Raw genomic sequence first — 13,918 nt, 5'->3', positions numbered from 1 at the left:
GTTATATTACATATACAATTGTAGCATAAAATATTCAGCTTCCGCTCTCAGATATATGTAACTAAGATATACGCATATAACCATTTCATAACCAATATATAATCATTTTAAAACCAAAACTCAAATTTCGTTATAATATAAGTGGTTTCTTTATATCGTTTTTCCTTCGCCTGTAAGCTTATGAAAAGTGATGTTATGTTATTTTGCATTTAGGTGACTGTATGTATGTATATACATATATGAATGGATTGTATGCATTACAAATGTATGCATATATTTCTACATAAATCTATAAAAACGTACATAACTTGTGAATACTCTACTAATAGTACATAGTACAGCCCATAAATCATAACATTTACATATGCATATAGGTTTACATATGTATATGTGCAACTGTATGTGTCTGTGCACCTTTAGCTACATTAATTCTTTTGTCTACATTGCCAATGACTGTCAGTCACCTTTGACCGCCATAACCCATAAAGCCAGTGCGTGGCATAAAAATAAACTGCAGTGATGAGTTAATTTAAAGTTAAGCGAAACAAAAAAAAAACTCAGTTCACATTGTTTACTTGATTGTAAAGTCGTCGCATTGTATTTTGTGGCACAGCAACACACTGCATATATTCATAATCATAATTTTGTATTATTCATTTATGCACGGTTATGCATTCGCTATTGCACGCGATGTATTTAATACGATTCACCAAAACTTGGAGAGTGATGAATCGAACAAACAACTGACATAAATCAAATAGATATAGAATATAAGCTAAACCGTACGTTATTAATAGTTACTCTCTGTCCCTCGTACCCTGTAGCTTTTCAAAACCTTTATTAAGCAAATTAATAATTGTATACTAACTAACACTAGTATGAGACGCTTTAGAAATAAGGTCAAAGAGCATGGCTAAAAATACTCGTACATTAATTAAGAGTTGTCACTGTTGCTTAAAATATCTTCATAGTGCAATTAGCAATTCGCCGTTCGAATCAAAACTTTTCTTTTCATAATTCGCTCATTCATTAAGCACACAAACCCGGCAAACGAGTGTTTTTTTGTTTGCACAAATGTCATTTGAATTGCCTGAATAAATTTTAATTGCCGGCAGTCGTCATCGCATTGCGTCAAATGCCTGACTGCGAGTGACTCTTTGCCTCTCTGGATATATGTACATATACATACACAATAATTGTGTGCGAATAATGGAATTTAATGAGAGTGGGTGCAGTCACTGCAATTTATTAAGAAAATAATACAAATATTTACAAAGAAAACTGATTGTCAAGCAGATGAGTAACTTATGGGTTTTGGGCGGACTTTGCCGATTTTCTGCTCAGATGGATTGAGTGGCTATGTTGGTTTGTTTGTGAGTAAGTAGTGCGATGAACCAAAAGGAATGCCAGGAAAAAATAAGAAACATTTCACCTCTTTTCAATTTTCTTTGTTTTAAACGCTTTCATTTTTTTGATCGATTAAATGCAACAAAGTCGTCTGACACAAAAACCAATTCTTCATTTCTTCCACTTGCAGAACGTCAGCATAATGAAGTCTGAAATTCAGAATCTAAATCGATTTAAATAATTTTTTATATTATTCGGTCTAAAAAATTTAAAACTACCATATGATATATGCTGAGAGCTAACAGTTTTTATGAGAGTTGCTATCTTTTTGCTTTATTTGAATTTTTTTTTAAATTCTTGAGGTATTAAGTATTTGGAAAAAGGTTGCCACATTTTTCAATTTTTTTAGAAAAATGTTTTAATATAAACGATTCCATACAATGAGATTATGCAAGTAATGAGTTAATGTAAAATTATAAATTAAAATAAATTTCATTAACTTGTGCTCTCATTGTCTTATAAAGTTTAATCAAGTCTTCCGGCAACGTCTGCTTTATGTCTCATTGTGAAATTATTGTAATCTAAACATATTTTTTGTAACTCGTTCTTTACATGCCTTCAACTTAATCTCGTATCCCAAACGCTTTGACCCGCGTTGCTTTATTATAAACCCGCTGGCAGCATTGTCAAGGGTTAATTGACTCATAGCACTCACACACTTTACTTGCAAGAAGACGTGGCAAACACTCCACGATATTGTTTATTAATTCTATTTCACTGTTTTATTGCTATTCTCCTTTAGTCTAGTGATTCAAAGCATATAATTGAAATACCAAAATCTTACATTTTTCTAAGCTGAGACTCTGCCCGTGGCAACGAGTTTGAGTATGATTAAGGTTAAGTGTAATTAAATCAAAATGTGAAGGCCTGCTTGGTGGAGAGAGGTAAAGCGCAGCTTATACCCAATAATCACACACACATATTTACATATGCAAATGCAGAGTTACATTGTGTTTAGAACTCGAGTTCGATTCTTCGCTAAGCACGACACAATCAGACTGCAGCTCAAGTGCAGGTTTCGTATTTAAATCTCAAACTGCTTCTCTATTCCTTAAGCCATGCTACTTCATGATTAGATATTCAGTTTTATTATTTTTTTTGGAAATTCCTCAAATGCCGCAGCTGCTTAAGAAAATGAAAAATGATGCATACAAGCCAAATTCTTTAATAAATTTTATTACTGTTTTTGTGCTTTTGATTATTGTTAGTTGTTGTCTTGTATGTCAATCGCCATTAGTAATTCTTTTTCTATTTTATTTTGTGTATATTTCTTATTTTGTATACTAGCTACTAAAACTACAACGTTGGCTGGTAGTAAAAAATTATTGTTGCATTGTAGTTGTTGTAATTAGTCAAAAAGGTTTCCAATGCACACATATTATACATATCTACACACTTTTGTTGTTGTGTTACTAGGTAAACAGTGCGCTGCTTTTAAATACTTGTTTCTTGAATATTTTCAATTTAATGAGTTTCTTTCATTGTTTAAAAGAACTATAAATTGTTGTTGCTGGTAAGGTAATGTAAGATGCTGGCATGTGGAAAACATTTCAAGTTTATTTTACTGTTAATTGAAGTTAGAACTGCACCTCCACCAATTTTGTAGTTTTATTTTTTTAAAGGTTAGAAAAATAAGCACAAGTTTTACAGAAAAAGTTTTATAAATAAAATTTCAGTTTGATCACAATAACTAAATACAATTTATTTTTTTTCAGATTTTCCACAATTTTCTACATCATCAAAGTAACATTTGAAGTCATCAAAGGTATGCATTTATCATTAAAAATATTGACTATATTTAAAAGAAATTTCTTCTTAAAAGAAAGGCATAAACTGGCTTATTATTTGAAAAATTTTCATTTTGGCATAAAAGTGGCTTTATTGCCTTCAACAATATATAAATAATACATACATACTCGTATATACCAAAAACTCGCTTTAAAACAGTTTTTAACACTTTTCTTTTGCGTACTCTCTAGGCATTTAAAATTGTGTCGTCTCAAAATGAGTTTCATGAAGTTGTAATACGGTACTTTATTTTCAGATAAAATTGGGTTCTGTATTCAAGTTCAAATAGTATATATAAGCCAGTGATCTATCTCCGGACTGGGGGGTGACAGATTTTAGTTATAATTTCGTGGCTTTTTTCATCAAAAAACATAAATACAAGGGCAAATTATTAAAAATTCTAATTAAGACTTAGGAAAGCTCTTGTTTCCTTACATAGTTCACAAACTCAGTGTTTTCAGGGTATTGTTAAGTTGTATGACAGTTTTTTATGTATAAATAATATAAGCAGTCATTCGACCGGACATTTCTGTGCATAAATAAATCCCTCTATTGCATTCTTAGTGCTGCTAGAAGATAGTTTTTGTGAGAATGTGTGTGTAATTTAATCAGTCTTGAAGTTAAACCATCCTGTCCGTCATACATCTAGTTTCGTCGATAATATATGAAAATTTTTTTAAAGTAACACAATTTCCAGAAGTTCGAGATTTCTTACTTTGGTCCTGCCAACAACCTATTGATTCCTTGTTCCGGAACGGCCAATAAAAAGATAGTAAACTATTCATTGTTTTATCTTAGATCTAATCTATTGTATTCTTTGATCTCTAAAGTTTGTATTAAACTGTGTTACCTTATTACTCCTAGAATAGTAAGAAAGAAGGTTGTAATTAAACATTATAAACGGTGATCCAATTTTCGATGACTCACTCGTTCGAGCATTTCCACTGGTAATTGGCGAATTATATGCGTGAATTTTGCTCCAAGGTCTGATTCGAAGTGAAAAGTCTAACGGTGTAATATCATACGATCTTGGTGGCAAATCGACCGGCACAAAAAGTGAAATTACCTACTCACTGATTTCATGGTTTGATGCAACCTGTGAGAAATGGCGCTGTCTTGTTGAAACCAATTGTCGCCGAGATCACGAACTCAATTTCAGGGATCAAAGAATCGGTTATCATGGCACGATAACGATCGCCATTGGTGATTACGTTCTCACCAGCGTAATTTTTGAAAAAATATGAACCGATGATTCCACCGGCTCATAAATCACACCAAACCGTTGTTTTTTCTGGATGAAATGACAGCTCTTGGATCTCTTCAGGTTGCTCTTTGTCCAAATGCGGCAGTTTTGATTCGAAAAAGTCGGATCTTCTTGGAAATTTTCAAGAGCCCAAAGAGAGAAGCGATGTCGCTTGGGAAGATCGAAGAGCTGTATTTTATACCCATCGAATCGACTTTCCACGGTCTTCATGTACACTCTCAGCTACAACTGCTATATTTTCTTCACTGCGTGCTGGACGTGGTCTATTCGTTCGAATATTATCCAATATTGATTGTTGGGTCTCAAGATGGGTGATGGTGTTTCGAATAGTACGTTAATAGTACGTTATAGTAGTTATAGTACATTAATGTAGTAACGAGATCGGGCTGTAGTTTTTGTGAATTGCGTAAAGCTCATCGTGTTTGAAGTATCGCCTTCTACCTTTCCGATTTTCTATAATTGCTTCTTGGTGTGTGGTGTCCATTGAGTTCTGGTATTTCAATGCTCTTTCTACTAGAAATTTACAAAAAGATTAAACACTTAAACAACTGAAAATCATAACAAAAAAGTGTTAATCCTACAAGATGCGTTTATCCCTTCGAGAATTAATGATTTCCATTCATTTTAAATTCGACGTTGCATAATGAGACTTACTTTGGTTACTTTCTTCAAGGCATTGCAAGCAGATAAGATGGGTAGTTCATTGATCTATAGTGCAGTGACCTTTTCTTTTTCCTTCGTTATGTAAGCACGCATCTTTTTCATATGTAATATTTTCCAGTAGGAAACCGCGCTTTAGGCATCTTTCGTTAAGTGTCTGCAGTCTTGGAAGAGATTTAAGAAAATCGAATTACAAAATAATTAACATTTCAAGTGTTAGAAGGCACACCGTTGGCTAAAAAATTTTCTTACATCACATTGTGTTTCCTTTTTAATTAGCCTATAATAAATGATGCAGCTAGGAACCATGCAGATACAAAGCATATTCCGACAAAAGCATAATAACCACCTTGGTCGATTTATTACTTAACGCGCTTCTTTCAACATTTTAATTGTTAGCTTATACAATGTCCATACATACTTAGGTATGTATATACTCTATGTTTATCTCACTTTTCATCATTTATTATCGAAATTGAAAATATGTTTCTTTAGTTGTGCCCATGTGTGGGTTACCTTTCTTTGAAAAAGTGATTAGAAGACATTTCCGTTGCAACTTTACAACAAGTTTAAAACTAAATTGGGTTGAGCAACATTATATTATTTTAGAGTATTGATTGTGTGCTTGTTGGTTGAAAAGGCTTGGGGAAGCGGTTCATATTTTGTTCAGTAGAATCGTTCTCATAATTCTACTTTATTCCATTTTATAGGTCTTGTATATGATCCAACCCGTAGTCGGAATTTATATTATTTAATATATTCTCACTTAAGAAAAAATTGAGGCGGCACGATCTTGGTGCCCACTTTATGTCATTTCCACAAGAGAAAGCCAACCATGTTCTCAGTCTCTAAGTTTTGCCTCAATATTAAAGTTTTTCGAAAATATAAACCATCTTATTCTATACAAACCTTTTTCCGGACTTTGAACTTCCAAAAAGAGAACAAATAATTATTATTTATTGTGACGGTTGTCTACAATGTCGATTTCGATCACCAAAGCTGGATTCTAAGCTCCACCGTGTTATTTCGAGATGATTTATTAACATTTTTTTATAATTTTTTATTTTATCATGAAACCCGAGACGATGTTGAGTCCTACCTTGTAAGCTCTATATAAACATTTCGCCTGATTTTGAAATACAGAGAATTAGACAGATATTTGGATTAATTTCCTAAAAAATCTCATTTGAATATGTGTAACACGGTTTATAACGTTAGTCCGTTCAGTAAGAACTGCGATTGTGGCAAGATGAACATAGCTAAGGGCAAGTACTACAGTATATCTTCTATGTTCTCTTCAAGAGTAGAAGATTTTTACAGTCGCACTAAACAGAGACAATATTGTATTTCATTAACAGCAAGGTGTCGGGATTCAACTAAGAATACTCTCTGAACTTAAATTTATTTAGATTTCTTTGTTGTCTCTTGCCAGTTATGGCTGGGTAAACCAATGCGCCAATAAACTGGGGCTGAAATAACCATAGTGATGAGCGACAGAGGGAACTTATTGAATAATAAATAACCTAGATCCTAACATATAAGACAGCACATTACCATTTCTCAAGTTAATGTCAGAGCACAAAATCTCGTATTACTATTATTTTCAAAACTCCACAAAAATGTATATCCTCGCAGGGTCACCCGTCTAGGCGATTAAATAACAGCTGGAAAGCTGGATAAATAAGACAGTGGCAACCGCAACGTGCGAACGGACATATAGAAATGCTTAAACCCTAGTAATAACATATCGGTGCACTTAGCATTGTAGTTTTTCGGAACTGGCGTTGATAAATAAGTAGGGAGCATGCATAAAACAGGAAATATGTATAAGGTACAAAAGGATGGAGGTGTGTACTGCAACAATTATGATGGGGTCGGTGTGAGCGGTAGTGAGGACCTACTACCATGTGCATATAAATATATTTATACCAAGTCTACAGTAACAATAACAACAGCAAATGGACCAATTAAATAGGCGCTTGGAAGCTTCTTTCTAATCGATTTCCGTAGTTCGCTGTGTAAGAAAGGAAATTGGTTTGGAAAAGAACTGCTTATGAGGCAATAACGAAGGTGGCTAAGTCAGCAGGCCAGACAGACAGACAAGCAGGATTAGGTGCTTGAAGTGGTGCCAAGTAAGTGCTTATTTAAGTCTGATTGCGCTATTAGAGCTAACAAGAAATATGCATGTGCATGTGTGGAAATAATTTGTGAGCGTCAAAGAACGGATGCAGTTGGAGTTGTTCATGAGTATAAGCTGTTCGAAAATGCACTTATCAATGGGTGCATGTATAGGTGCCTATAATTACCGCAATAACAAACGCCACGGTATAACAACAAACAACAATGAAACAGATAATCGCTACCGGCGTATAATAAATAAACTGTATGTAGTGCAATTGAGCTAGCCACATTGAATTTCTATTTGAGAATTCTTTCACACACACATCCACGCACTCACTCGGTAGCCGTTGGGCTAATGAATACCTGGTAAAAAAGTTCGAGCAAGTCGAAGGTTAAAGGTAGGCAAGAGACGCAAACGTATAAGAGGAGAGAATTGAAAAATAAAACAAAAAAATAAAATAAATGAACAACATCTAAGTACTAAATGTCAAAGTTTGTAAAAAATCTAATTACAAAACAAAATTTTATACAAAACCGCTTCCAAATTTTCGCCAATGAAACACATTGTTTGCGTCTGAAATTAAAGAAAACTAGGTTTTCGCGTGTTTTGAAATAATCTGTGGATCACAGTAAAAGTAAATTGAGCCGCTTTAGTGCCATGTTTCCCTTAACAATGAGATTCGCCCTATTGGATGCAGCGTCTGATTTGGTCTTACTCGGCTTGATTGCACTGGTTTTGGCGACTTTGTTTCAGCTCGTGAAATTGGTGGTCGAACAGGTAAGAAAGATGTATAATCATCGGTTCTACTTAACAGTATAGTCCAAATTTGAAAAGAACTTGGAATTTTCGTCGCTTAATTTCCATTTCTCACGGAATGTTGGTGTAGTTGTAGTTCTGTACTTTATTTTCGCGGTGGGCCCAATCGTTTCCTCGTCTCGTCGTATTCCTTCTTCGTTTATGAACAGACGATGCAATGATTTGTACGAAGTTAAAATTTGTTATTGAATGTATTGTATAGTTCGATTACCTCGCAGCTCTGAACATTCATATAGGGTTTGATTGGAAAACTTTTGAGGCGGTATACATTTTGAACAATTTCGGTTAATATTCTGACTTTAAGTATCCAACTTTGTTCAATACCCCTAACGAGTCGCTTGTGTCTACTAGGACTTCTACTTCTGAAGTTACTAGAACCGTAAGAGACCTAAATCCGTAAAATGCATCAGGACTCGATAATATTACTTCAAAAATGCTAATTGAGTTACCAAATATTGCTATAACTGTGCTCTCTTGCCCTTTAATGCAATTCTTGGTTTCGGATTCTTTCCAACTTCGTGGAAAAAGTCGCAAATCATCACAACCGTCATCCTACAAACCAATAAGTCTCTTATTTCTAAAATATTTGAAAAAGTGTTACTACTAAAGATTACTCCTTTCCTCCGCGAAAATAATTTAATACCAACGCACTAATTCGGGTTTCGTGCTAAACATGGAACTGCATCGCAAGTAAATAGATTACTATCAACGAAATCAGGTTAGCATTCGGGCACAGAGAGTTCTATTCAGCTATTTTTCTAGATGTAGCTCAGCCGTTCGATAAGGTCTGACATGAAGGCCTTTTATGGAAAATTAAAAACGTTTTACCTTCCGAATTGCATAAAACTTTGGAGTCATATTTAAGAAACAGAAAATTTACAGTTAATGTAGCAGACTTCATATGAGAAGACCGAGCAATAAGGGGTGCTGTACCTCAGGGTAGTGTGCCAGGCCTAACTCTGTACATAATATATACAGTAGATATTCTAACAGCTATTAGAGTATTGGCATCCGCTTTCGCGGATAACATAGCTCTAGTAAGCCGTAACAAATACTCTATCAGAGTATCAAGAGTATTAGAGCAGCACTTATGCAAATATTATTGCAGAGCACCAGGCCTTCTGAGAACTCCCGGTCCTGGAGGAATTGTTCCCTATCTCCGCCCCTCTCTCCTTCACAGTTTATTCTTATGGTCTTCTTTTAATAACTTTTAATAACAAAAAAAAAAATAATAAGAACATGTACATATGTATATGTTAAAAAGCCGGTGGCACCTGAGATGTATATAAATAGGGCGTATATCTTATATTTGATGTTCAGAGCTCTATCACACCATTTATAGATATCTCTAGTCCCACCAGGTTCTTTTTCCTAGGCTCCACTTGTCGTACAGTTATATAAAGCTAGCAGAGCCTTGGGGCATTTCTGCAATATTGATTTTGCTGGTGTTATGGGAGGGTTGATATAATACATATATTATAGGAACCTAGAGTATCAAGCACGAAACACAACTCCATTGTAGTTTGGAACAGTGTAACAAAATACCAGGAACGGTGTAACACCAAACCCTTGACCTCATTAGAAGTTGTTGGCGTTGCTTGAACTCAATTTTAAATTTTCTCCTATTTCATGACATTTTCACAATGTTTTGCATGAAATTTTTGATTTCTCTTAACATCGCATAAATCTATTTTGTAGGCACACTTACTGACAGAGATACATTAGTACGCTATGCAAACGGGCTTATGGCACAGAATAGTCGAAAAGTCAAATTGTCATAATTTAGGTCAAAGTATTCGGTTTACTCGAAAACAACTGTTGGTTCATAATTGAAAGTGTTTAATTAAGCTTTTCTTTATTGGCACAGTTGTTCAAATATTGGTTTGATTTATGGTGGTCTTTGGGCTTGACAGCAAGGTGAGAACAAGACCGTTTTTATTTTCGTTGATGTTTTCTATTTTTCGAAGTATTTTGAGCAATTTGTACTGTGCTTATTTCGGTTAAGTATTATTAATTCTATTCAAATATCTTAAAGCTCTCATTGCGTTCCTAGTTCAAACACTTTCTTTATTTTATTGCTAGTTTTAATGCATAACTCAACTTTAGCTCGGGCCCATAGTATTTTACAAGAGTACATTTTACATCATCATATTATTGGATATTGTGAGATTCGTTCAAGCTGTCGAGTTTTTGTTGTTTATTTATTTTAGGTTTTTTGTCTAAACAATGTCGAAATTCTATGTATCAGTTTGTCATCAGGTATCAGGTGTTCCGTCATTACTTTCATTCTTCTGTAACTGAAATTCGATTACAATTTTGGTTTTTCTGTTACAAGAATATTATTGAATTAGAATAGAATCAGTCTATACCTCAACGCAATATATAAAATTTAACCTGTTCGGTCGAGTTAGTCTCACACACATTTTATTTGAAGACGGGAACTAAAATATAGCCATAAAACTAAGTTTAAGTGTATGGTCTGCAATCTAAGTCAAGAAGATACCAAATTTGATTGTATTGCATTGGTATTGGATGTTTAATTCATTTTCGTCTCATGACGGAATTTCCCAGGTTTTCATTCTTGCAGGTTACAAGAGTATGAAATGTCCGGTTATACCAGATTTAAACCTTTGCTTACCTGCTATTAATTTATAATATACTTATAATATAACTTTATGCTAATTATGTTTCTAAAATCAATATTCTCTTCCTTTCAGTGGCCTTTTTTATGTCCAAATTTGATATGCCCGTTTATTTCCTGTTTCATGAAGATAGATTAAGGTATTTGTTGTTTTAATAGTCGTCATTGCTACCTTGATAATTTTTACAGTTATTTGAAGTTTTCAATGTCAGTAAAGTAGTACAACAAAGCTTAAGTGTTTTTTTAGCCTTTGTTTACTTTTCCCTTTGCCACAAATTATATTTGTAATTACAGATTTGCTATTGTGTTGAATATATGTATTTATTTGGATTTATAATAACTGTATTAAGTTTCTTAATTGTGTGTTATTTCGCTAATTGTCTGGTATGTTGCCACTGTACAACAAGTATTCGAATCTTTTCAAATATATTATGTATGCATTCGTAGTTATAGATATATTGTATTTAGCCGTATTTGGTTTGTTTTTTGAACTTACATTGACGACTTAATTTTGTTCTAAATTAAAATCGTTACGTGGATGTTACAAAGTCAAAATTGTTATTGAATTGCGTTTCTTCATTAAATCTGCGTGCCAGGAGTTAGTCCTGGGTGCGTTGTAAATATTAGGATGACTCTCTAAGTCTAGTAAAACCCTTGCAGGGATTTCAAAGTTTTCTGAAGCCCTGACAGCTGTCATATTGAATATGCATACACGTTGAGGTGGAAAGAGAACTCATTCAGCAGTTTGATGGTCTAAAACCAAGAGCAGAGGGTACCTTGTTAGTGGTACCACGTGAACCTTCACAAGAGTAAGATTGCCTCAGTCGAGCTTCTTTTTAATATAGAGAAGGGCGGCTACGACATGGCTTTAGTCTAAGTTGCCGAACCTCTGCAGCATATTTAAAGCTGAGGTCTTTGATATTGCGAAATCCACGGAGCTGGTCTGTAATGTACATGAATGCAATTCAATAGTCAACATCTACGTAGACAGCCAAGCAGCAATCAAGCTAGTAATCTCGTATCGCATTTTGGCCCAAAAGTGTCTTGGGAAAGAGGGCGACAGTGGAAAGTTTTGCCAGAAACAACTTCACTTTTACTGGGGCATCGAGGGCAATGAAATAGTGGCGAGATTGCCAAGAATGGTGTAGGGCTAACATCCCAAAACGTAATCAGCAATAGGCCATGCATTATCTGTACGAACGATCTTGACAGAAGCATGGTAAAGAAAATCAAAACCAGATGGAATGATCTAGCTGGGTGCAAAACTACAGAAATCATATGCAGAATGGTAAACCGGATAGTAATACTTACTGGTTACTGTCTGGTGGCGACTCACGCCCGCTGGATGAGGCTGACAGATTGAGAAGACTGCAGGAAATATCTAGAGCAGGGCACCAGGAAAACCATGGAGCATCTCTTGTGCACTTGTCCTGCATTGGCAAAACTACGCTGTAAGCATCTAGAGTCCCCACGGTATGATACACTGGAGAAGATATCGATAGTGAGGCTGTCTACCAGATTAACTTAACCTAACCTAAAGGCTGCATTCTTAACTCTTTCAAATGTTTCCGTATTGCTGACATAATTCTGTTTGACAAAATACAAAGATAGAAGAGGGAATCATATGGTCATGAAATTTTTACCTTGGACATGCGTCAACGAAGCTGAGAAACCCTTTTACATTTAAAAGTAAATGTAAATCGTGCCAATGTGTGACCAAATGATTATATTAAAGCAAAAAAATAATTTGTACCAGAATTCTCCACATGGCCAACCACTTTTACTTCTAGTCGTGCGCAGCAAAATAATAAAATATCGTTAAAATTTTCAGCCATAAAAACAATAATAAAGAATTACAACTATAAAAGAAACATTCAAAAACAATATAGATGTACATAAGTATGTGGAACTACTTGTAAACATGGCATACAAGTGTCTGCTAACCTGTTTAGGGCAATTAACAGAATCGCTTTTTCCCACTTCCACGACGGACGCAGCCAACAAAGGAAGCCGGTGTGAAGCGCAAAGAGCAAAACGCTTGCATGTACATATCTACTATTTGGCAGCGAAAACAAAATAGAGAAATATAAAACTTATTGAATAAAGACAGTTAAAAAGACCTTACAGACAGCAGCAAAGGGGCAGTAGACGGAAGGAATGCTAAGCAACAAAAAATGTGTATAGAATAAAAGGAAAAAGTTTCGTAAAAATATTTTGTGCTAAAAAAGCAACAGCTAGAAATTTATTTAATACAGACGGGTATGTGCGCTTCATGCGCGTCTCTACTTTAATTTCTTCGAGATGCTGCGCCGGATAAAAGATAAGCTCATCACATGTGAAGGTGCCTACAGTCGGGTGCGCAAAAATACGAACTTTGCTAATAAGAAAAATTAAAAGCAGTTAAAAGCAGCTTTGAAATTAACGAAAAAGTGGTGTGTGGCGATCCTCTTTTCACGGGTCTTTTCCTAGATTTAGCGCATGGTGAATATCTGGTCAGTTGTTAACTTTCCTTTAGGCTTGGACACACTGATCACACTGATAAGGTTCAATAAATTTGGTGACGATGGGTCTTAATATTCCACTTGCATGAACTTCTACACATGAATCCATCCTCCAAAACACTCTACCATCTCAATAATAAGTGCGAATGACTTTCGAATAGAACAATCACGCAAAGTTTAAAAAAGCAACTTTTACTTCATACATGCCAACTTGGTAGAGCACAGTTTACATTTTTATTAAGATTGTTTTTTTTTACGATCACAACTGTATATAGTATACACATATTTACGAGTCACAGCGCCTCCAATGTAGTCATTGAGCGCCATTACCAGCCTAAGGGGCACGACGCTGAATGCGACATTCAAGTGTCGGCTCATTGTCGGAGCCTTGACTGCAACAATTGCCCTTATTCTTTACGCTTGCGCGCTTCATGCACTCTACCTTCTGCGCCTCATCACCTCTGTGGCGCTGCTATGCTTTATATTTGTGTGTATATGTGTAATAGATTATTATTTCTTTATCCCATTTTTCATGCCTCACCTCACATTCCGACGTTGTCGCCGCGTTCTAGACACTACCTCAGCGCATTTACCGTGTCTAACCTCTTTGCGGCCGCATTGTTGCTGGTCTGTGGTTTACTTTTCAATTGCTGTTCTTGTGTGCTTTTGTTTGTGGCTGCACTGCTTGCGCCCTTTCTTTGAGATCGTTAGTTTGTTTG

General features: G+C 35.1%; 1 protein-coding gene and 1 long non-coding RNA gene across 4 annotated transcripts in view; one reads left to right on the top strand and one right to left on the bottom strand.

The window, feature by feature from the left end:
* LOC125776537 (uncharacterized) overlaps positions 1 to 13,918 on the bottom strand; it is a 182,155-nt gene that overhangs the window by 13,987 nt on the left and 154,250 nt on the right. The window lies entirely within an intron of this gene.
* LOC105228533 (uncharacterized) overlaps positions 3,123 to 13,918 on the top strand; it is a 70,726-nt gene continuing 59,930 nt past the window's right edge. Inside the window, exons 1-2 of one of the 3 annotated variants that reach the window (XM_049449087.1) lie at positions 7,731 to 8,018; positions 10,775 to 10,838. The gene's annotated coding sequence lies outside the window, so the exon portion shown is untranslated. Of the gene's footprint in view, positions 3,173 to 7,730; positions 8,019 to 10,774; positions 10,839 to 13,918 lie in introns of those variants that run through there. The other 2 variants (XM_049449090.1, XM_049449089.1) reach the window with 2 other exon arrangements.

The sequence above is a fragment of the Bactrocera dorsalis genome, chromosome 2 (genome assembly GCF_023373825.1).
Source record: "Bactrocera dorsalis isolate Fly_Bdor chromosome 2, ASM2337382v1, whole genome shotgun sequence".
Lineage (NCBI taxonomy): Eukaryota > Metazoa > Arthropoda > Insecta > Diptera > Tephritidae > Bactrocera > Bactrocera dorsalis.
This window is presented reverse-complemented; position numbering and strand designations above follow the sequence as displayed.